At 46.3% G+C, this 23,144-nt stretch overlaps 1 protein-coding gene, 1 long non-coding RNA gene and 1 pseudogene across 2 annotated transcripts in view; 1 reads left to right on the forward strand and 2 right to left on the reverse strand.

The window, feature by feature from the left end:
* The window catches only part of LOC105478332 (5'-nucleotidase, cytosolic II), a 196,915-nt gene that overhangs the window by 49,474 nt on the left and 124,297 nt on the right, over window positions 1-23,144 (forward strand). The window lies entirely within an intron of this gene.
* Window positions 11,342-12,732, reverse strand: LOC105478488 (hsc70-interacting protein-like; annotated as a pseudogene).
* Window positions 20,562-23,023, reverse strand: LOC105478331 (uncharacterized). The gene is made up of 3 exons (XR_011607676.1): window positions 22,911-23,023; window positions 22,615-22,783; window positions 20,562-20,700 (listed from the first exon to the last, which is right to left on the reverse strand). It is a non-coding gene; the product is annotated as an uncharacterized lncRNA (long non-coding RNA).

The raw sequence follows: 23,144 nt of genomic DNA on the forward strand, positions 1-23,144 counted from the left end.
TCTGCCTCCCGGGTTTAAGAAATTTTCCTGCCTCAGCCTCATGAGTAGCCAGGATTACAAGCGCCCACCACCACGCCCGGCTAATTTTTGTATATTTAATAGAGATGGGGTTTCACCATGTTGACCAGGCTGGTCTTGAATTTCTGACCTCAGGTTATCCACCCGCCTCAGCCTCCCAAAGTGCTGGGATTACAGGCGTGAGTCACTGTGCCCGGCCCAAGCTTCTTTCAAAATTGGAGTCAATCCTCTTAAACCCTGCTGCTTTGCCAGCTAAGTTTGTGTAATAAACTTTTTTTTTTTTTTTGAGATGGAGTCTCACTCTGTCACCCATACTCGAGTACTGTGGCACGATCTTGGCTCACTGTAACCTCTGCATTCCAAGTTCAAGCAATTTTCCTGCCTCAGCCTCCCGAGTAGCTGGGATTATAAGTATGTGCCACCATGCCAGCTAAATTTTGTATTTTTAGTAGAGGCAGGGTTTCACCATGTTGGCCAGGCTGGTCTCGAACTCCTGACCTCAAATGATCTGCCTGCCTCGGCCCCCCAAAGTGCTGGGATTACAGGCATGAGCCAAAGCCACCGTGCCCAGCATAATAAACTTTTTAATCTTATATTCTCTTTTTTTTGAGACAGAGCCCCACTCTTTCACCTAGGTTGGAGTGCAGTGGCACCATCTCGGCTGACTGCAAGTTCCGCCTTCTGGGCTCAAGCAGTCCTGCCACTTCAGCCTTTTGAGTAGCTTGGACAACAGGCATGCACCAACACACCTGGCTAATTTTGATATATTTTGTAGAGATGGGGTTTTGCTGTGTTGCCTAGGCTGGACTCGAACTCCTGGGCTCAAGCAATTTGCCTGCTTCAGCCTCCCAAAGTGCTGGGATTACAGGTGTAAGCCACCACGCCCTGGCTAGTTTATGTAATATTCTAAATGCTTTGTTAACATCTCCGCAATGTTCACAGCATCTTCACCAGGAATAGATTCTATTTCAAGTAATCACTTTATTTGTTTGTCCATGTGAAGCAACTCCTCATCTATTCAAGTTTTATTATGGGATTACAGCAATTCAGTCACATCTGAATTGCTCCGCTTCTAATTCTAGTTCTCTTTCTATTTCCTCATATCTGTGGTAACTTCCTTCACTGAAGTCTTGAATCTCTCAAAGTGATCCTTGAGGGTTGGGATCAACTTCTTCCCAGCTTCTGTTAATGTTGATATTTTGACCTTCTCCCATGGATAACGAATATTTTTTTTTTTTTTTTTGTGACAGCATCTTGTCCTGTCACCCAGGCTGGAGTGTAGTGGTGTGATCTTGGCTCCCTGCAACCTCTGTCTCTGCCTTCTGGGCTGAAGCAGTTCTCTTACTTCAGCCTCCTGAGTAGCTGAGACTACTGGCATGTGCCACCACCCCCAGCTAATTTTTGTATTTTTTGTAGAGACAGGGTTTCCCTGTGTTGCCCAGGTTGGTCTTGAACTCCTGGGCTCAAGCGATCCGCCTGCCTTGGCGTCCCAAAGTGCTGGGCTTACAGGAATGATATGGTTTGGATCTGTGTCCCTGCCCAAATGTCATGTTGAATTGTAGTCTCCAATATGGAAGGTGGGGATTGATGGGAAATAATTGGGCCATGGGGTCGGATGTCCCCTTTGGTGCTATGCTCATGATAGAGTTCTCACGAGATCTGGTTTTTAAAAAGCGTGTGCCACTTCCAGCTGGGCGCAGTGACTCACGCCTGTAATCCCAGCACTTTGGGAGGCCAAGATGGGTGGATCACGAGGTCAGGAGATCGAGACCATCCTGGCTAACATGGTGAAACCCCATCTCTACTAAAAATACAAAAAAATTAGCTGGGCATAGTGGCAGACGCCTGTAGTCCCAGCTACTTGGGAGGCTGAGGCAGGAGAATGGCGTGAACCCGGGAGGCGGAGCTTGTAGTGAGCCAAGATGGCTCCATTGCACTCCAACCTGGGTGACAGAGCGGGACTCCGTCTCAAAAAAAAAAAAAAAAAAAGTGTGTATCACTTCCAGATGGGTACAGTGGCTCACGCCTGTAATCCCAGCACTTTGGGAGGCTGAAGCAGGTGGATCACAAGGTCAGCAGTTCAAGACCAGCCTGGCCAAGATGGTGAAACCCCATCTTACTAAAAATACAAAAATTAGCCAGGCGTGGTGACAGGCACTTGTAATCGCAGCTACTCGGGAGGGTGAGGCAGGAGAATCGCTTGAACCCAGGCAGCAGAGGTTGCGGTGAGCCAAGATTGTGCCATTGCACTCCAGCCCAGGTGATAGGGTGAGACTCCATCTCAAAAAAGAAAAAAAAAAAAAACTGTGTACCACTTCCCCCGATCTCTTCCTCTTGCTCCAGCCACATAAGACATGCCTGCTTCCCCTTTGCCTTCCACCATGATTTAAAGTTTCCTGAGACCTCCCAGAAGGCTTCATGCTTCCAGTACAACCTGCAGAACTGTGAGCCAATTAAACTTCTTTTCTTTACAAATTACCCAATCTCATGTATTTCTTTATAGCAGGGTAAGAACAGACTAATACAGAAAATTGGTACTGGGAGTGTGGCATTGCTATAAAGATACCTGAAAATGTGGGAGCGGCTTGAGAACTGGATAAGGGGCAGAAGTTGGAACAGCTTGGAGGGCTCAGATGAAGACAGGAAGATGAGAAAAAAGTTGGAACTTCCTAGAAACTGGTTAAATGGTTGTGACCAAAATGCTGATAGTGACCTGGACAATGAAGTCCAGGCTGAGGAGGTCTCAGATGGAAATGAGGAACTTATTGGAAACTGGAGCAAAGGTCACTTTAGTTGTGTGTTGGCAAAGAAGTTGCAGGCATTGTGCCCCTGTGCTAGGAGTCTGTGGCACTTTAAACTTGAGAGTGATGATTTAGGGTATCTGGTGGGGAAACTTCTTAGCAGCGAAGCAATCAAGATGTGGCCTGGCTGCTTCTGACCACTATGTTCATATGCATGAGCAAAGAAATGACATAAAACTGGAACTTGTATTTAAAAGGGAAGCAGGTTGTAAAAGTTTGGAAAATTTGCAGCCAGGCCCATGTAGAAAAGAAAAACCCATTTTCAGGGGGAGGAATTCAAGCTCACTACACAAATTAGCTTAAGTAAAGAGGAGCCAAATGCTGATAGCCAAGACAATGGGAAAAAGGCCTCAAAGGCATTTCAGAAACCTTTGTGGCAGCCCCTCTCACCACAGGCCCTGAGGCCTAGGAGGGAAGAAAGGCTTTGTGGGCCAGGCCCAGGGCCCTGTGACCCTGTACAGCCTCAGGACACTGCTCCCTGTATCCCAGCCACTCCAGCTCCAGCTGCAGCTAAAAGGGCATCAGATATAGCTCCAGCCACTGCTCCAGAAGGTGCAAGCCATAAGCCTTGGCAGCTTCCATGTGATGCTAAGCCTGCTGGTGCACAGAGTACAAGAATTGAGGTTTGGGAGCCTCTGCCTAGTTTCAGAGGATTCATGGAAAAGCCTTGATGTCCAGGCAGAAGCCTGCTGTAGAGGTGGAGCCTTATAGAAAACCTCTACTAGGGCAGTGGAGCCCCTACACAGAATCCCCACTGGGGTACTGCTTAATGGAACTGTGAGAAGAGGACCACCATCCTTCAGACCCCAGAATGGTAGATCCACTGGCAGTTTGCACCTTTTACCTGGAAGAGCTGTAGGCACTCAATTCCAGCCTGTGAAAGCCACCATGGGGGCTGTACCCTGGAAAGCCTCAGGGGTGGAGTTGCCCAAGGCCTTGGGAGCCCACCCATTGCACCAAAGTGCACTGGATGTGAGACATGGAGTCAAAGGAAATTATTTTGGAGCTTTAAGATTCAGCCGGGCACGGTAGCTCATTCCTGTAATCTCAGCACTTTGAGAGACCAAGGTGGGTGGATCATGAGGTCAGGAGTTCGAGACCAGCCTGGCCAATATGGTGAAACCCCATCTCTACTAAAAATACAAAAATTAGCCAGGCGTGGTGGCACTTGACTGTAGTCCCAGCTACTTGGGAGGCTGAGACAGAAGAATCACTTGAATCCAGGAGGCAGAGGCTGCAGTGAGCTGAGATCGTGCCACTGCACTCCAGCCTGGGTGACAGAGCGAGACTCTGTCTTAAAAACAACAACAACAATGACAAAAAACATTTAATGACTACCTTGCTGGGTTTCAAACGTGCATGGAGCCTGTAGCCTCTTTCTTTTGGCCAATTTCTCCCGTTTGGAATGGGAATATTTACCCAATGCCTGTACCCTCATTGTATCTTGGGAGTAACTAACCTGTTTTTTGTTTTACAGGCTCAGAGGGAGAAGGGACTTGCCTTGTCTCAGATGAGATTTGGGACTGTGGACTTTTGAGTTAATGCTGGAATGACTTAAGACTTTGGGGGCCTATTGAGAATGCATGATTGTATTTTGAAATGTAAGGATATGAGATTTGGGTGGGGCCGGGGACAGAATGATATGGTTTGGATCTGTGTCCCTACCCAAATCTCATGTCAAATTATAATCCGCAGTGCTGGAGGTAGGGCTTGGTGGGAGGTGATTGGATTAGGGGAATGGATTTTCCCCTTTGGTGCTATTCTCATGAGATCTGGTTGTTTAAAAGTGTGTAGCATGGCTGGGCACAGTGGCTCATGCCTGTAATCCCAGCACTTTGGGAGGCCAAGGCGGGTGGATCACAAGGTCAGGAGATCGAGACCATCCTGGCTAACACAGTGAAACCCTGTCTCTACTAAAAATACAAAAAAGTTAGCCAGGCGTGGTGGCCTGCACCTGTATTCCCAGCTACTCAGGAGGCTGAGTCAGGAGAATGGCATGAAGCTGGGAGGCAGAGCTTGCAGTGAGCCAAGATCGCGCCACTGCACTCCAGCCTGGGTGACAGAGTGAGACTCCATCTCAAAAAACAAAACAAAACAAAACAAAAAACAAACAAAAAAGTGTGTAGTTGTATTAGACCTCTCTCACATTGCTATAAAGAACTATCTGAGACTGGGTAACTTCTGAAGAAAAGAGTTTTAATTGACTCACAGTTCTGCAGGCTGTACAGGAAGCATGGCTGAGGAGGCCTTAGGAAACTTACAATCATGGCAGAAGGGGAAGGGGAAGCAGACACATCTTCACGTGGTAGAGTAGGAGAGAGAAAGTGAAGGGGAAAGTGCTACACACTTTTAAACAACCAGATCTCATGAGAGCTATCATGAGAATAGCAAGGGGGATGTCTTCCTCCATGATCCAAGTAGCTGGGATTACAGGCGTGCGCCACCATGCCCAGCTAATTATTACTATTATTTTTTGAAATGGAATTTTGCTCTTGTTGCCCAGCCTGGAGTGCAGTGGTGCAGTCTCAGCTCACTGCAACCTCTGCTTCCTGGGTTCAAATGATTCTCCTGCCTCAGCCTCCCGAATAGCTGGGATTACAGGCACCCACCACCACATGCGGCTAATTTTTTTTTTTTTTTTTTGATATTGAGTCTTGCTCTGTCGCCAGGGTGGAGTGCAGTGGCGTGATCTCAGCTCACTGTAACCTCCGCCTCCTGGGTTCAAGTGATTCTCCTGCTTCAGCCTCCCAAGTGGCTGGGATTACAAGTGCGCACCACCATGCCCAGCTAATTTTTGTATTTTTAGTACAGACCAAGTTTCACCATGTTGGCCAGGATGATCTCAATCTCCTGACATCGGGATCCACCCATCTTGGCCTCCCAAAGTGCTGGGATTACAGGCATGATCCACTATGCCTAGCCCGTCCGGCTAATTTTTTGTATTTTTAGTAGAGATGGGGTTTCACCATGTTGGCTAGGCTGGTCTTAAACTCCTGGCCTCAGGTGATCCACCCACCTCAGCTTCCCAAAGTGCTGGAATTACAGGCATGAGCCACCATGCCCAGCCATAGTTTTTAAAAAAATGAATGAATTATATTATATTCATACAATGGAATGTTACAGAGCAATGAAAATATACAATTGCTATGTATCTTACAAATATAATGTTAAGTGAAAGAAGTCACACAGACCCTGGGAGGCAGAGGTTACAGTGAGCTGAGATTGTGCCATTGCACTCCAGCCTGCGCAACAAGAGTGAAACTCCTTAAAAAAAAAAAAGAAAGAAAGAAAGAAAGAAGCCAGACAAAGACAAGCATACTCTATGAGTCTATTGATATATATTTCAAAAACAGGCAAAAACCCTACATCTTTGGAACTGGAAATCAGACTGGAGATTATTCATTACTAGTCTGAATGATTGATAGTAGGAGGTGAAACATTGTCTGGGAAGGGTCATGTGGTGAGTTCTGAAGCTTCTGATTATATTTTATTTTGTTTGTTTATTTATTTTTTGAGACAGGGTCTTGCTTTGTAGTCCAGGCTGGAGAACAGTGGCCAAATATTGGCTCACTGCAGCCTTGACCTCCCAGTCACAAGCCATCCTCCCACCTTAGCCTCTGGAGCAGCTGCGACTATAGGCATGAGGCACTGTAACTGGCTAATTTTTAAAAATTTTATTTTTTGTAGAGACAAGGTCTCACTATGTGGCCCAGGCTGGTCTAGAACTCCTGAGCTCAAATAACCCTGCCCACTTAGCCTCCCAAAGTACTGATATTATGGGAATAAGCCATGGCATCCAGCCAGGTTTTATTTTATATCTTGATTTGGGTGGTGGTTACATAGATGTGTTTATTTTGTGAAAATAATGTATACATTTTGCTTCTTTCTTTCTTTCTTTTTTTTTTTTTTTTGAGATGGAGTCTCGCTCTGTGGCCCAGGCTGGGGTGCAGTGGCTGGATCTCAGCTCACTGCAAGCTCCGCCTCCCGGGTTTACGCCATTCTCCTGCCTCAGCCTCCCGAGTAGCTGGGACTACAGGCGCCCGCCACCTCGCCCGGCTAGTTTTTTGTATTTTTTAGTAGAGACGGGGTTTCACCATGTTAGCCAGGATGGTCTCGATCTCCTGACCTCGTGATCCGCCCGTCTCGGCCTCCCAAAGTGCTGGGATTACAGGCTTGAGCCACCGCGCCCGGCCGCTTCTTTCTTTCTTTCCTCTCTTTCTTTCCTCTGTTTTTCTTCTTTTTTTTTTTTCCTTCAGAGTCTTGCTCTGTTGCCCAGGTTAGAAATACAGTGGTGTGATGATGGCTCATTGCAGTCTTGACCTCCCAGGCCTCAAGGGATCCTCCCATCTCAGTTTCCCAAGTAGTTGAGACTACAGGCCTGTGCCACCAAACCAGTATAATTTTTTGTAACATTATACACACACACACACACACACACACACACACACACACACACACACATATATATACTATATATATATAGAATATATATATAATATATATATTCTAAACCAAAAATAAAATGCTAAGCCTCTCATCTGACTGAGTGGGCCCCTCCTCTTGGCCATGGTGATTCCAAAGTAAACCTGAAAAACTAGTTCAGGCCTTGATGGGAAGGGGAGGATCCAACATGCCTCATTATACTCTCCTTTCTCTGGAATTCAGGCACAACTAACCAACATTCACATTAAAATAGAGATCTTTTTTTTTTTTTTTTTTTTTTTTTGAGACAGAGTCTCGCTCTGTCACCCAGGCTGGAGTGCGGTGGCCGGATCTCAGCTCACTGCAAGCTCCGCCTCCCGGGTTCACGCCATTCTCCTGCCTCAGCCTCCCGAGTAGCTGGGACTACAGGCGCCCGCCACCTCGCCCGGCTAGTTTTTTGTATTTTTTAGTAGAGACGGGGTTTCACCGTGTTAGCCAGGATGGTCTCGATCTCCTGACCTCGTGATCCGCCCGTCTCGGCCTCCCAAAGTGCTGGGATTACAGGCGTGAGCCACCGCGCCCGGCCAAAATAGAGATCTTAAGAGTGACAAAACACTCTTTGTAGCAATAAGATACCATATTCTAACCAGATTCTAGTATAGCATCACATGACAGATAGCAGGCCCTGAAATAAATTAAAGTATTTTACCCCAAAATATATTTATTTGACATATTTTGAAATGGCCCTGCAGCATTTGTCTCCAGTAGAGAAAATCTACATTGTAGATCTCCTACAATCTAGAATCTCCTTTCCTTTCCAGTTTTTTTGCCTCTAAGGGCAGCCACCTATGAGACTTCATCTACATAATAAGAACCTTGGTCTGCACAACCCCAATTTTTTTTTTTTTTTTTTTTTTGAGATGGAGTCTTGCTCTGTCACCCAGTCTGGAGGGCAGTGGCACTATCTTGGCTCACTGCAAGCTCTGCCTCCTGGGTTCACACCATTCTCCTGCCTCAGCCTCCCGAGTAGCTGGGATTACAGGCACCCACCACCATGCCCAGCTAATTTTTTGTATTTTTAGTAGAGATGGGGTTTCACAGTGTTAGCCAGGATGGTCTCGATCTCCTGACCTCGTGATCCACCTGCCTTGGCCTCCCAAAGTGCTGGGATTACAGGCGTGAGCCACTGCGCCTGGCCACAACCTCGTATTTTAACTCAGATACTCCTTTCTATTGATTCCAGGTCTTTAGATAATAACTTTTTTTTTTTTTTCTGAGACGGAGTCTTTCTCTGTTGCCCAGGCTGGAGCGCAATGGCATGATCTTGGCTCACTGCAACCTCTGCCTCCTGGGTTCAAGCAATTATCTTGCCTCAGCCTCCCAAGTAGCTGGGATTACAGGCCTGTGCCACCATACCCAGCTATTTTTTTTTTTTTTTTTATTTGAGATGGAGTCTCAGTCTGTAGCCCAGGCTGGAGTGCAGTGGCGCAATCTTGGCTCACTGCAAGCTCCGCCTCCTGGGTTCACGCTATTCTCCCACCTCAGCCTCCCGAGTAGCTGGGACTACAGGTGCCTGCCACCACGCCTGGCTAATTTCTTGTATTTTTAGTAGAGATGGGGTTTCACCATTCACAGGATGGTCTCGATCTCCTGACCTTGTGATCCGCCCTCCTCAGCCTCCCAAAGTGCTGGGATTACAGGCATGAGCCACAGTGCCCGGCCATGCCCGGCTAATTTTTGTATTTTTAGTAGAGACGGGATTTCATCATGTTGGCCAGGCTGGTCTTGAACTCCTGACCTCAAGTGATCTGCCTGCCCAGCCAAGGTGCTGGGATTACAGGTGTGAGCCACCATGCCTGGCCATTAACTTTTAATTCTTTCAACCAGTTGCCAATTAGGAAATCTTTGGATCTGCCTATGACCTGGAAGCCCTTGATTCAAGTTGTCCTGCCTTTCCAGACCAAGCCATTGTACACCATACATACATTAATTGATGTCTGGCTGTTACTTCTGTCCCCCTAAAACGTGGAAACCAAAAATAACATTCTAAGCCCCCCAGCCAACTGAATGGATCCTTCCTCCTGGCCAAGGGGGTTCTAAAGTAGACCTAAAAAACTAGTTCAGGCCATGATGTGAGGTGGTGGTTTGGACATGCCTCATTATACTCCTTCCCTTTGGAATTCAGGCACAACTGACTAGCATTAACATTAAAACAGAGATCTTGAGTGACAAAAGACTCTATAGCACTAAGATACCAAATTCCAACCTGACTCTGGTATAGCACCACATGATAGATCGCAGGCCCTGAAAGAAATTATTTTACCCCAAAACATATTTCTTTGACATATTTTGAAATGGCCCTGCAAAGTAGTCTCTTTTGGGGGAAAATATATACATTCTATAGAGAATCCCTTTCCCTTTCCAGGTCTTTTCCTGATCCAGGAGGGATTAAGAGTCTGGTACCTTTTTGGGTCAGATAAGAGACATTTACCTTCTAGTTTCTCTGACGCCTGCTACCTGGAGGCTTCATCTACATAATAAGGACCTTGGTTTCCACAACCCCTTATTTTAACCCAGACACTCCTTTCTATTGATTCTGGACTTTTAAATAATAACAACTTAATTCTTTCAACCAATTACCAGTCAGAAAATCTTTTGAATCCACCTATGACCTGGAACCCCCCCACCCCCGCCTCACTTTGAATTGTCCTGCCTTATCAGACCAAATCAATGTATATCTTTTTTTTCCCCATGTGGAAATAATATGAAACATTTATTAGATATGCTGGACAAGAACAGAGCTAAGTACTCCAACTCTACTGCAGCATTACCAAAAAAATCATCCCTTCACCACAGTGTAAGATTTAAGGGCAGCCTGCCCAAGGATACATGTTATATAAAACACAGCAAGATTGCTGCTGCCCTGCCAAGTACTTCAGTCCCTACCCAGGTCCTACAGAAATACTGGTGGTCCCAATTAGGTTTTTTTTTTTTTTTTTGAGATGGAGTCTTGCTCTGTTGCCTAGGCTGGAGTATGGTAGTGCGACCTCAGCTCACTGCAAGCTCCACCTCCTGGGTTCACATCATTCTCCTGTCTTAGCCTCTTGAGTAGCTGGGACTACAGGCACCCACCACTACGCCAGGCTAATTTTTTTGTAGTTTTAGTAAAGACAGGGTTTCACCATGTTAGCCAGGATGGTCTCGATCTCCTGACCTCATGATCTGCCTGCCTTGGCCTCCCAAAGTGCTGGGATTACAGGTGTGAGCCACTGCGCCCAGCCCCAGTTAGTTTTATTGACATAAAAAAAATTTTTTTTTGAGATGGAGTCTCACTCTGTTGCCCAGGCTGGAGTGCAGTGGCATTATCTTGGCTCACTGCAAGCTCCGCCTCCCAGGTTCACACCATTCTCCTGCCTCAGCCTCCCGAGTAGCTGGGACCACAGGCACCCGTCACCATTCCTGGCTAATTTTTTGTATTTTTAATAGAGATGGGGTTTCACAGTGTTAGCCAGGATAGTATCTATCTCCTGACCTCGTGATCTGCCCACCTCGGCGTCCCAAAGTGCTGGGATTTCAGGCGTAAGCCACCACGCCCAGCCTGAAATAAATTTTTAAAGTAAAAGGTGTAAAGCATTTTAAAAGACAAGTCAGAATACTTCAGGAACCACATATCCAATACAAACTTTATCCTCAAATGAGTTATGTTTGCCTCGCACTAATAAACTTTGATTCCACTCAAATTAGAGCAAGAATCTTCCATACATAAGTATCTTCCCTGCCCAATAATTCAAAGAAAAAACATCCAAAATGATTAGTAAAGAAAATTGTAAGAATTAACAGTCTCTTTAAATTTGTTTTAAATATTTTTGAGGTTTAAAAAGTGCTTAAAGTTTGCCCTAGTAGGAAAACATTATCTGAATGAATACCCTAATGGCAAACCACTGTAAAATGCTTTAGCTACATTTGGGGGAGAGGCGTAGGGATTATCTTCAAAGCACCCCAGCTCTCTTGATGAGAAGGTCAGGTACACTGGTTTGTATCACTGCAACATCCATAAGGTGTTGTAGATTGCATTTCCTTCAGAAAGGGCTTTATCAGAAGGGCATTACCCTTGACCTGCAAATTTGGCTGACAATTTACTGATAAGATTAATGACCTTTGGGTTGCTCTGGTATTTTGACATATTTGCTGGGTTCTGAGCCACATCCTGGAAGGCCACCATAACTTCTGGATCCTGCATGGCTGCAAGAACCTCTGGATCACTAAGCATTTCATTGAGTCCAGGCATTCCGGCCATTCCAGGCATTCCCTCTCCCATTCCAGGCATTCCTCGGGGAAAATTACCAGGCATTCCCCCAGGAAGGCCACCTGGAAAAGAGCCATACTGAGCTCCTGACTGGCTGCTTCTTCCCTCTGGGCTCTCTCGTGCTCTTCTCGAGCCTTCTTTTTTTTTTTTTGAGACGGAGTCTTGCTCTGTCACCCAGTCTGGAGTGCAGTGGCCGGATCTCAGCTCACTGCAAGCTCTGTCTCCCGGGTTTATGCCATTCTCCTGTCTCAGCCTCCCAAGTAGCTGGGACTACAGGTGCCCGCGACCGCGCCCGGCTAGTTTTTTTTGTATTTTTTAGCAGAGACGGGGTTTCACCGTGTTAGCCAGGATGGTCTCGATCTCCTGACCTCGTGATCCGCCCATCTCGGCCTCCCAAAGTGCTGGGATTACAGGCTTGAGCCACCGCGCCCGGCCAAGCCTTCTTAACTCTTTTTGTTCTTTCTTTGATCTCTTGCTCTTCAAGTTTTCGCTCATACTTTCTCCAATGTTCTGCAATTTTCTGTACCGTAGGTTGAACTTCTTTCAGCATTGCACTAGCATCTTCATCATAATCCAATTTACAGGCAAGGGCAAGATCATAGGCTGCTTCTTCCCAGTGGCCTAGAAGTCTATGTGCTTTCCCTCATCACTTGTAAGGCTGAGCTGAATCAGGATTTATTTCAATGGCTCTGTCACAGTCCCAGATGGCGGAATTTGGCTTCTGTAATTTGACGAAGACGCTGGCTTTCTTGGCATACAAAACGGCCAAGTGAGGATTCAGCTTGATGGCATCTGTGAATAAGTCAATGGCTTTCTGCAGTTCATCGTTATTTAGGGCTTCAATAGCAGCCACTTTCTTATAATTTGCCTGATCCATCATCACCTCTGTTATCCCATTTCTTGAGGGCCATCAGTGTCTGGTTCAATCACACCTTAATTATCAATTTCTAGCTCACTTTCCCTACTTGATGTTTCGTCTGCCTTTAAGTCTTCCTCTACCTTCTTACTATCAAGTTTTTCTTTGGTATTTTCTTCTGATTTACCTTTCTGAGTAGTAGGTGGTACTTTATCTCCGTGCTCTCCACCCACTCCCTCAGGAAGCTCATTTCCTCGGTGTGCAGAACGCTCGGATCCTGAAAATGTTTTTACAAAGGCCCGAAACTCATTCACTTTGCAGGGGTCCATGGTTGGGAGGCGGTGGGTGAAGCTGAGGGGCTGCAGCCCAGTTCCAGGCCCAGATGCTGGCTTGGCATGACGGTGCAGAAGGGCCAAACCTATGTATATCTAAATGTAGTGACTAATGTCTACCTGTAACTTCTGATCCCCTAGCATAAATAAAATCAAGCTGTAACCCAACCACCTGGGGCACACGTTCTCAGGACCTCCTGAGGCTATGTCATGGGTCATGGTTCTCACATTTGGCTCAGAATAAATCACTTCAAATATCTTACAGAGTTTAGTTTTTTTGTTTTGTTTTGTTTTTCTTGAGACAGAGTCTTGCTCTGTCACCCAGGCTGAAGTACGATGGCACTCTCGAATAGCTGGGATTACGGGTGCGTACCACCATGCCTGACTAATTTTTGTATTTTTAGTAGAGACAGGGTTTCACCATATTGGCCAGGATGGTCTTGAACTCCTCACTTCATGTGATCCACCCACCTCAGCTTCCCAAAGTGCTGGGATTATAGGCATGAGGCACCATACCCGTCCTGAATTTGGCTTTTTTCATCAACAATATTATTCTTCATTTTAAGAGAAAGAGAAAATAGCAACATTGAAGAACCCAAAAATAGTAAGTGAATTTGGCTTATCAAGATATAATTTTTTTTTTTTAATGCTGCAGATTTCCTCAACCGGGTTATATTATATGGTTCAAGGAAAACTAATAGAATGAAACAGAGGGCTTTTTCTGGCCCACCACTAAAGAAAGGGTAGTATGGCACTGAACAGGAAGGCCTACTTTTGTTTGACTCTCTAGTCTGTATCTCTTTCTAGTCTTTTGTCCTAATCCCCTGTGTATTAGTTTCCTACTGCTGCTGTAACAAATTATCATAGATTTAGGGGCTTAAAACAACACAAATTTATTATCTTACAGTTCTGGAAGTCAGAAGTCTGAAGTGGGCTACAATGAGCTGAAATCAGGGTGTCAGCAGGGCTGCATTCCTTCTGGAGACTCTGGGGAGCAATCAGTTTTCTTGTGTCTTCCAGCCTCTAGAGGCCTCCTGCATTCCTTGGCTTGCGGTCTTCTCTCATCTTCCTAGCTTGCAATGGCAGGTCAGATCTTTCTCACATGCATCACTTGGACCCTGACTCTCCCCTTCCCACTTTCCCATTTTAGGATCCTTGGATCCTCTTGGAAAATTCAGGCTCCTCTTCCTATTTAATACCATATAGTTAGCATAGTTAATTTCACCTGCAAACTTAATGCTCTTTTGCCACGTAATTGTAACATAATCACAGGTTCTGGGGATTAGGCCATTATTCTGCTTACCATGCTGCTAAGGTTAGATGCAGATCCTAGTACTTTACCCATCCTTTTTCTTATAAGCATGAATGGCTAGTATCTGACCAAAGAATTAGTTGAAATGAACTCTTTTGGGTTTGGTGAAAGTAAAAGTTATAAACTCAACTACTTGCCACTCAAATGAGAGATTTATTTACGCTGAACCCAAGATGATGCTTGTTACAACAGGAGTGCTGTAGGTGTCAGGTAAGGGAGGACCTTAGTATCATGCACTTCCGTGTGAAGGGACCACCAAACAGGCTTTGTGTGAGCAATAAAGCTGTTTATTTTTACCTGGGTGTAGGCAGGCTGAGTCCGAAAAAGGAATCAACAAGGAAGATAGGGGTGGGCAGTTTTATAGGATTTGGGTGGGTAGTGGAAAATTATAGTCAAAGGGGGTTTTTCTCTTGTGGGCAGGGGTGGTGGTCACAAGGTGCTCAATGGGGGAGCTTCTGAGCCAAGAGAAGGAATTTCACAAGGTTTTTTTTGTTTTGTTTTGTTTTGTTTTTGAGACAGAGTCTCGCTCTGTTGCCCAGGCTGGAGTGCAGTGGCACGATCTCGGCTCACTGCCAGCTCTGCCTCCTGTATTCATATCATCCTCCTGCCTCGGCCTCCTGAGTAGCTGGGACTACAGGCACATGCCACCATGCCCAGCTAATTTTTTGTATTTTTAGTAGAGATGGGGTTTCACCATGTTAGCCAGGATGGTCTCCATCTCCTGACCTTGTGATCTGCCCGCCTCGGCCTCCCAAAGTGCTGGGATTACAGGCGTGAGCCACTGTGCCTGGCCAGGATTTCACAAGGTTAATCGCTCAGTTAAGGTGAGGCAGGAACAAATCACAATGGTGGAATGTCATCAGGTAAGGCAGGAACCAGCCATTTTCACTTGTTTTGTGATTCTTCACTTGCTTCAGGTCATGTGGATGTATACATGCAGGTCAGAGGGGATATGATGGCTTCGCTTGAGCTCAGAGGCCTGATATTCCTGTCTTCTTATATTAATAAGAAAAATGCCATAAAATAGTGTTGAAGTTTTGGGGCAGAGAAAATTTTGGAGAGGTGGTATGGAGAGATAATTGGCGATGTTTCTCAGGACTGCTTTGAGTGGGGTTAGGGGTGGCGTGGGAACCTAGAGTGGGAGAGATTAAGCTAGAGGAAGATTTTGTGGTAAGAGGTGATATTGTGGGGTTGTTTGAAGGAGCATTTGTCATATAGAATGATTGATGATGGCCTGGATAAGGTTTTGGATGAATTCGGAAACTAAACAGAAGGCACAAGGTCTGAATAAGAGAAGGAGAAAAATAGGTATTAAAGGACTAAGAATTGGGAGGACCCAAGACATCCACTTAGAGAGTACCCAAGGGGGTTCAGCATAATTACTTGCTTGGTTGGCGAGTTTTTGGGCTCTATCCTTGAGGTTTTTTTATGTTGTCATACACCAGGACAGATTGATTTAGGTAAAAACAACACTCATCATTTAAAAATATACAGTCCCCTTTTTTTTAGCAGTAAGTTGAGGTCTCAGTGATTTCGGAGGAAAGAGAAATACAAAGCCAGCAATTGTTTGTTAAAGAAGGATTAGAAATGGCTAGCAGAGAGTGAGTGAGATTAATAGTGTGGTGGAGATAGCTGGGGAGAGGTAGAGGGTGGCGTAAGAACAAGAATGAGAAAAAGAGTGAGTATAAAAGCAAAGAACAGGACTTCATCAGGGTGAAAGTATTGGAGGGTGCCCTGTCAGCAAAGATCATCCATCCACTCCAAGAGGGAGTCAAGAGTGGTGGACTGGGGATAGTTCCAGGAGATATCCAGTACGATGGTTTGGAGGAAAAGTATAAACTGGCAGTGTAAACAAGGGCAGGGCATTTATGAGTAGCTGAGAATGGTGAATAGGAGTATGACTAGACAGAAGATAGTAGGGATGACATGTTTTTGGGTTGCAGTCCAAGTAGTGGGGGTGACTGCATAAAGCCCTGTTGTAAAGAGTAGGGTAAGGAAGACGAGACCTAATAAAAAGGAAAGGATGTATCAGACTTATAAGGGTTACTATTATCCTTTAGGAATGCAGGTGAGTTTAAGGGAAGTAGGAGAGAGTACATGCGACTCCCAGGAGGAAGAGGAGAAATCAGACTGGCTATCCAACAGACACAGCTTTATTCTGGAACAGTGAACCCAATGGAGAGGGTCCTGTAGGCAGATGGCAGTTAGGGTACTATAGATGACTAAGTAGGGTCTGGTCCATTGAGATTGTAGTTTGAGGGGTCAGATTCTTAGCAAGAACTGATCATCCAGCTAGGGTGTCTTCATATGGCTGGGAATCTGGAGTAGGCAAGAGAAGATTAGCAGCCTGGTGAATTTCCTGTCTAGCCTGCTGGGGGACTGGAAGATAATCACCTAGAGGGCTGGTATCTGAAATGAGACTGGGGCCTAATAAAAAGGAGCGTCCATACAGGAGCTCAAATGGGCTGTACCCTGTAGAATCCTGAGGACAGGCCCAAATTCTGAGAAGGGCAAGTGGTAAAAGTACTGTTCAGTCCTTTTTAAGTTGGAGGCTGAGCTTGGTGAGGTGTGTCTTTAAAAGACCATTAGTTCTTTCTGCCTTTCCTGAGGATTGAGGGCAATAAAGAGCATGAAGATTCCACTGAATGCCCAAGGCCTGGGAGACTGCCTGAGTGACTTGACTAATAAAGGCTGGTCCATTATAGAACTGTACAGAGGTGGGAAGGCCAACTCGAGGAATTACGTCTGACAGAAGGGAAGAAATGACCGCGGTGGCCTTCTTGGACCCTGTGGGAAAGGCCTCTACCCATCCAGTACAAATGTCTACCCAGACCAAGAGATATTTTAGTTTCCTGACTCAGGGCATGTGAATAAAGTCAATTTGCCAGTCCTGGGCAGGGGCAAATCCCCGAGTTTGATGTGTAGGGAAGGGAGGGGGCCTGAACAATCCCTGAGGAGTAGCAGAATAGCAGGTGGAACACTGAGAAGTGATTTCCTTGAGGATAGATTTCCATGATGGAAAGGAAATGAGAGGTTCTAAGGTACAGGCTAGCGGTTTGTAACCTACGTGGAAGTTATGAAATGACAACAGATTAGAATGGGCCAGCCGGGCGCGGTGGCTCACGCCTGTAATCCCAGCACTTAGGGAGGCCAAGACGGGCGGATCACGAGGTCAGGAGATCGAGACCAGCCTGACTAACACGGTGAAACCCCGTCTCTACCAAAAAAAATACAAAAAACTAGCCGGGCGAGGTGGCGGGCGCCTGTAGTCCCAGTTACTCGGGAGGCTGAGGCAGGAGAATGGCGTGAACCCGGGAGGCGGAGCTTGCAGTGAGCTGAGATCCGGCCACTGCACTCCAGCCTGGGTGACAGAGCGAGACTCTGTCTCAAAAAAAAAAAAAAAAAAAAAAAAAAAGAATGGGCCTGTGAGGCTGGAAGGAGATATTTTCCTTGGTCCAAGAACCATTTGCCTTGTGTGGGAAGAGACTGACGGGTGGAAGTTTCACTGGGAGAGTATGTGGGAGTGATCGATGAGAAGGAGAAAAACTGGCCGTGAGGGACAGAAGTTAGAATGCTAGCTACTTTTTTTTTTTTTTGAGACTGAGTCTTGCTCTGTCGCCCAGGCTGGAGTGCAGTGGCTGGATCTCAGCTCACTGCAAGCTCCGCCTCCTGGGTTCACACCATTCTCCTCCCTCAGCCTCCCGAGTAGCTGGGACTACAGGCGCCCGCCACCTCGCCCGGCTAGTTTTTTGTATTTTTTAGTAGAGACGGGGTTTCACCGTGTTAGCCAGGATGGTCTTGATCTCCTGACCTCGTGATCCGCCCGTCTTGGCCTCCCAAAGTGCTGGGATTACAGGCTTGAGCCACCGCGCCCGGCTTACTACTTCTTTAGCTACCTTATCAGCATAAGTGTTGCCCGGAGCCATAGGATCTGATGCTTTTTGATGGCCCTTGCAGTGAATGACTCCAGCTTCCTTTGGAAGTAAAGCGGCCTTGAGAATAGTTTTTATTAAAGAGGCATTAATGATGGAGGACCCTTACATAGTGAGGAAACTTCTTTCAGCCCATATAACAGCATGGTGGTGCAGGATATGGAAGGCATATTTAGAGTCAGTATAAATATTGACGTGTAGTCCCTTTGCAAGAGTGAGGGCTTAAGTTAAGGCAATGAGTTTGGCTTCCTGAGAAGTAGTGGAGGGCGGCAGAGCAGTAGCCACAAGGATAGATGTGGAAGATACTACTATAGCATAGCCTGCCTTTGCTGGTGAGTGGAGATTAGGCCTGGTGGAACTGCCATCAATAAACCAAGTGTGATCAGGGTGAGGAACAGGAAAGAAGGAAATATGGGGAAATAGAGTGAATGTCAGGTGGATCAGAGAGATACAGTCATGGGGGTCAGGTGTGGTATCCAGAATAATGTGGAAGGCCAGTTTGAAGTCCAGGCCAGGAACAACGGTAATTGTGGGAGACTCAACAAAGAGTGAATATAGCTGAAGGAGCTGGGGGGCAGAAAGTATGTACATCAGATGTGAGCAAGAAAATCGATTTTGGAAGTTATGAAAACTGTAGAGTGTGAGTTGAGCATAGTCTGAGATTTTGAGGGCCTCTAAAAGTATTAATGCAGCAGCAGCTGCCTCACTCAGATATGAGTGTTAGGCTAAAACAAAACAGTAAGGTTAAGTTGTTTGGACAGAAAGGCTACAGGGTGTGGTCCCAGATCTTGTGTAAGAATCCTGACCACACAACCCTGTACTTCGGCTATGTGTAATGAAAAGGGTTGGGATGAGTTAGGGAGAGCTAGTGTGGGAGCAGCTTTTAGGGCTGTTTTCTAAGGAATGGAAAGGGGAGTGGGGAAATGATTTAGGATTTATGGGGTCAGCTAGGTTTCCTTTTGTCAGTTTATATAAAGGTTTAGTTAGGATGGTAAAACTAGGTATCCAAAGGCGGAAGTACCTAACCATGCCTAGGAAGGGAAGGTGTTATTGTTTTGTAGAAGGGATTGGGGTTTTGAAGATTAGCCGGACATGATCAGCAGGGAGAGCATGTGTGTTTTTATGAAGAATTATGCTGCGATATGTAATGGATGAGGAAGAAATTTGGGCTTTAGAGGGTGATACGTGATATCCTTTTGAGAATAGATGTTGGAGGAGCAGGAGGGTGTCCTGTTGGGAAGATTTGTAGGAGGGGCTATAAAGTAGAAGCTTGTCAAAATATTTAATAAGGTGAGAAGCAGATGGATGGAAAGAAAGTAAATCATGAGAAAGTGCTTTACTGAAGTAATGGGGGTTGTCAAAGAAGTCTTGTAGCAGTACAGCCCAGGTAAGTTGCTGAGACTGATGGGTGTCAGGGTCAGTCTAAGTGAAAGCGAAGAGAGGCTGAGATGAAGGGTGCAAAGAAATAGTAAAGAAAGCATGTTTGAGATCCAGAACCGAATAATGGGTTGTGGAGGGGTTGTGGAGGGAGGTATTGAGGATAGGAGAGTATATGGATTTGGCACCACAGGTGGATAGGCAAGACAATTTGGTTGATAAGGTGCAGATCCTGAACTAACTTGCAAGACTTGTCTGCTTTTTGGACAGGTAAAATGCAGGAATTGTAAGGAGAGTTTATAGGTTTTAGAAACCCATGCTGTAGCAGGCGAGTGATAACAGGCTTCAATCCGCTTAAAGTCTGTTGTGGGATGGGATACTGGCGTTGAGCAGGGTAAGGGTGATTAGATTTTAGTGGGATAGTAATGGCCATGTGATTGGTTGCCAGGGAGTGGGTAGAAGTATCCCATACTTGCGGGTTAAGGTGTGGGGATATGAGAGGAAGACATGAAAGAGGCTTTGGGTTGGGAAGATGGGCAGCAATGAGATTTGGCTGTAGTCCAAGAATAGTCAGGGAAGCATATAATTTGGTTAAAATGTCTTGGCCTAATAAGGGAACTGGGGCTGGGCGCATTGGCTCATGCCTGTAATCCCAGCACTTTGGGAGGCTGAGGCGGGTGGATCACGAGGTCAGGAGATACAGACCATCCTCGCTAACATGGTGAAACCCCGTCTCTACTAAAAATACAAAAAAAAAAAAAAAAAAAATTAGCCGGGCATGGTGGCAGGTGCCTGTATTCCCAGCTACTTGGGAGGCTGAGGCAGGAGAATGGCATGAACCCAGGAGGTGGAGCTTGCAGTGAGTGGAGATCGCGCCACTGCACTCCAGCCTGGGCAACAGAATGAGACTCCGTCTCTAAATAAATAAATAAATAAATAAGGGAACTGGGCAGGTGGGGATAACTAAAAAAGAGTGCATAAAATAATGTTGTCCACGTTGGCACCAGAGTGGGGGAGTTTTAAGGGGTTTTGAAGCTTGGTCGTCAATACCCACAACAGTTATGGGCGCAAGGGAAACAGGTCCTTGAAAAGAAGGTAATGTTGAGTGGGTAGCCCCTGTATCAATTAAACAGGAGATGAACTTACCCTCCACTGTGAGAGTTACCCGAAGGTTGGCATCCGTGATGGTCCAGGGGGCTTCCAAGGCAATCGGGCAGTGTCAGTCTTCAGCCACCAAGCTGAGGAGATCTGGGAAGCAGTCAGTCAGAGAGCCTTGGGCCAGAGCTTTAGGGGCTCTAACAGTGGCTGCCGGGCGAGCTGGGCAGTCTGATTTCCCATGGGTCCCTGCAAAGATAGGACACGGCTTGGGAGGAATCCCGGGCTGCAGGCATTCCTTGGCCCAGTGGCCAGATTTCTGGCACTTGAAGCAAGATCCTGATGGAGGACGTCCTGTAGGACTGCTTGACCACTGCGGCTTAGGCATTTTGAAGTTCTTGTGTGCTGGAGGTGTGGCTGGGTTTTGTCTCACAGCAGAGGCAAATAATTGTAACTTAGAAATGTGTTGCTGTCTGGCTGCCACCTCTCTATTATTGTACACCTTGAAGGTGAGGTTGATTAATTCCTGTTGTGGGATTTGAGGGCCGGATTCTAATTTTTGAAGCTTTTTTCTAATGTCAGGAACTAAATGGGTGATAAAATGCCTATTTAGGCCAGATGCGGTGGCTCAAGCCTGTAATCCCAGCACTTTGGGAGGCCGAGACAGGCGGATCACGAGGTCAGGAGATCAAGACCATCCTAGCTAACCCCGTGAAACCCCGTCTCTTTGAAAAAATACAAAAAAACTAGCCGGGCGAGGTGGCGGGCGCCTGTAGTCCCAGTTACTCAGGAGGCTGAGGCAGGAGAATGGCGTGAAGCCGGGAGTCGGAGCTTGCAGTGAGCTGAGATCTGGCTACTGCACTCCAGCCTGGGTGCCAGAGCGAGACTCCGTCTCAAAAAAAAAAAAAAAAAAAAAAAGCCTATTTAGAATGAGACAGCCTTCTGACCCTTCAGGGTCTAGGGCTGTAAAGCGTCTCAGGGTTGCTGCCAAACGAGCCATGAACTGGGCTGGGTTTTCATCTTTATCTTGGGTAGTTTATTTAAGCTTGTCATAATTAACAGCTTTGTAAGCTGCCTTTTTAAGTCCTTCAACTAGGCAGGAAATCGTGTAATCTTGACTAACTATACATGGAGAATCTGCCTGGTAGTTCCGTTGGGGATCCTCTCGGGGAACTGCTCTAATGCCTTCTTGGAGGTCTGGCTCGTGAAGCCAGCGGTTGTCAGTGTGAGATTGGGCTAGAGAAAAAACTCTTTCCCGTTCATCTGGGGAGAGGGTGTAAGTTAGGATGACATTTAAGTCACTCCAAGTTAAATTGTAGGACAGAGTTAGATATTCGAACTGCTGTATATGTTTAGTGGGGTCTGATGAGAAAGAACCTAAATGCTGACTGTTCTGAAAGAGGTCTGATAGAGAAAAAGGCACATGTACCCTGACTATGCCTTCAGTTTCAGCCACCTCTCTAAGAGGAAATTGTTGGGCAGGTGGGTGAGACCTAGTCATGGAACGAAACTGTAAGCTGGACTGGGTGTGAGGAGGGGAGGTGATAGAAGGATTATAGGGTGGAGGAGTGGAGGCTGAGGAAGAATTGGAGCCTGACTCAGCCTGGCAGGAAGCCACCTAAGGAGCAGTCTGGGGAGGAGGGGAGAAGTCAGATGGCTCGGTAGAAAAGGAAGATTGGAAAGACTCAGTGACGCTTGGGGTTGGGACTGAGGGGACAGACGGGAGGGAAAGGAGGAGGATTTGGGACGAATCGCATTGGGAACAGACTAGGGAGGGAAAAGTGTGAAAAATGCCTGGATGTAAGGTACCTCAGACCATTTGCCCATTTTTTGACAAAAATTATCTAGGTCTTGTAGGATGGAGAAATTGAAAGTTCCATTTTCTGGCCATTTAGAGCCATTATCAAGTTTGTATTGGGGCCAAGCGGTGTTGCAGAAGAAAATAAGGTGTTTAGGTTTTAGGTCAGGTGTGAGTTGAAGAGGTTTTAAGTTCTTGAGAACACAGGCTAAGGGAGAAGAGGGAGGAATGGAGGGTGGAAGGTTGTCCATAGTGAAGGAGGCAAGCCCAGAGAAAAGAGAGGGTAGACACACAGAGAGAAGGGGTGTGGGGGTATGTGCCCCCCAGGGAGGTGGTGCTTGCCACCCAGGGAAAGTGGTACTTGCCACCAAGGTGAAGGATCAAGGCCAGGCATCCCCACGGTAATCAGACACCTCTGAAACATGGGTAATTGTCCCCACAGTGATTAAACACTGAAGGAAGACTGTCTTCCCAAGTCCATGACCAGCGCCAGAGTTTTGGGTTCATGGATAAAACACATCTCCTCTGTCTCTACTGGAAAAGGAAAGGAACTGAAATTAAGAGAAGGGAGAGATTGAAGGGTGGCACCAAAATTGAAAGGAGAAAGAGGCTGAGGGATAGTGAGAGAGGTTGGAGAAGAGAGTAAAAAGAGGCAGCTTACCTGATTTAAAATTGGTGAGATGTTCCTTGGGCTGGTTGGTCTGAGGATCCGAGGTCATAGATGGATCTTTCTCACAGAGCAGAGAGCAGGACAGGGGATTTATCTCCCAACAGAGGTCCCCTGATCCGAGTCACAGCACCAAATGTCACGCACATGCATTTGAAGAGACCACCAAACAGGCTTTGTATGAGCAATAAAGCTGTTTATTTCACCTAGGTACAGGCGGGCTGAGTC

Source organism: Macaca nemestrina, chromosome 9 (assembly GCF_043159975.1).
Source record: "Macaca nemestrina isolate mMacNem1 chromosome 9, mMacNem.hap1, whole genome shotgun sequence".
Classification (NCBI taxonomy): Eukaryota; Metazoa; Chordata; class Mammalia; order Primates; family Cercopithecidae; genus Macaca; species Macaca nemestrina.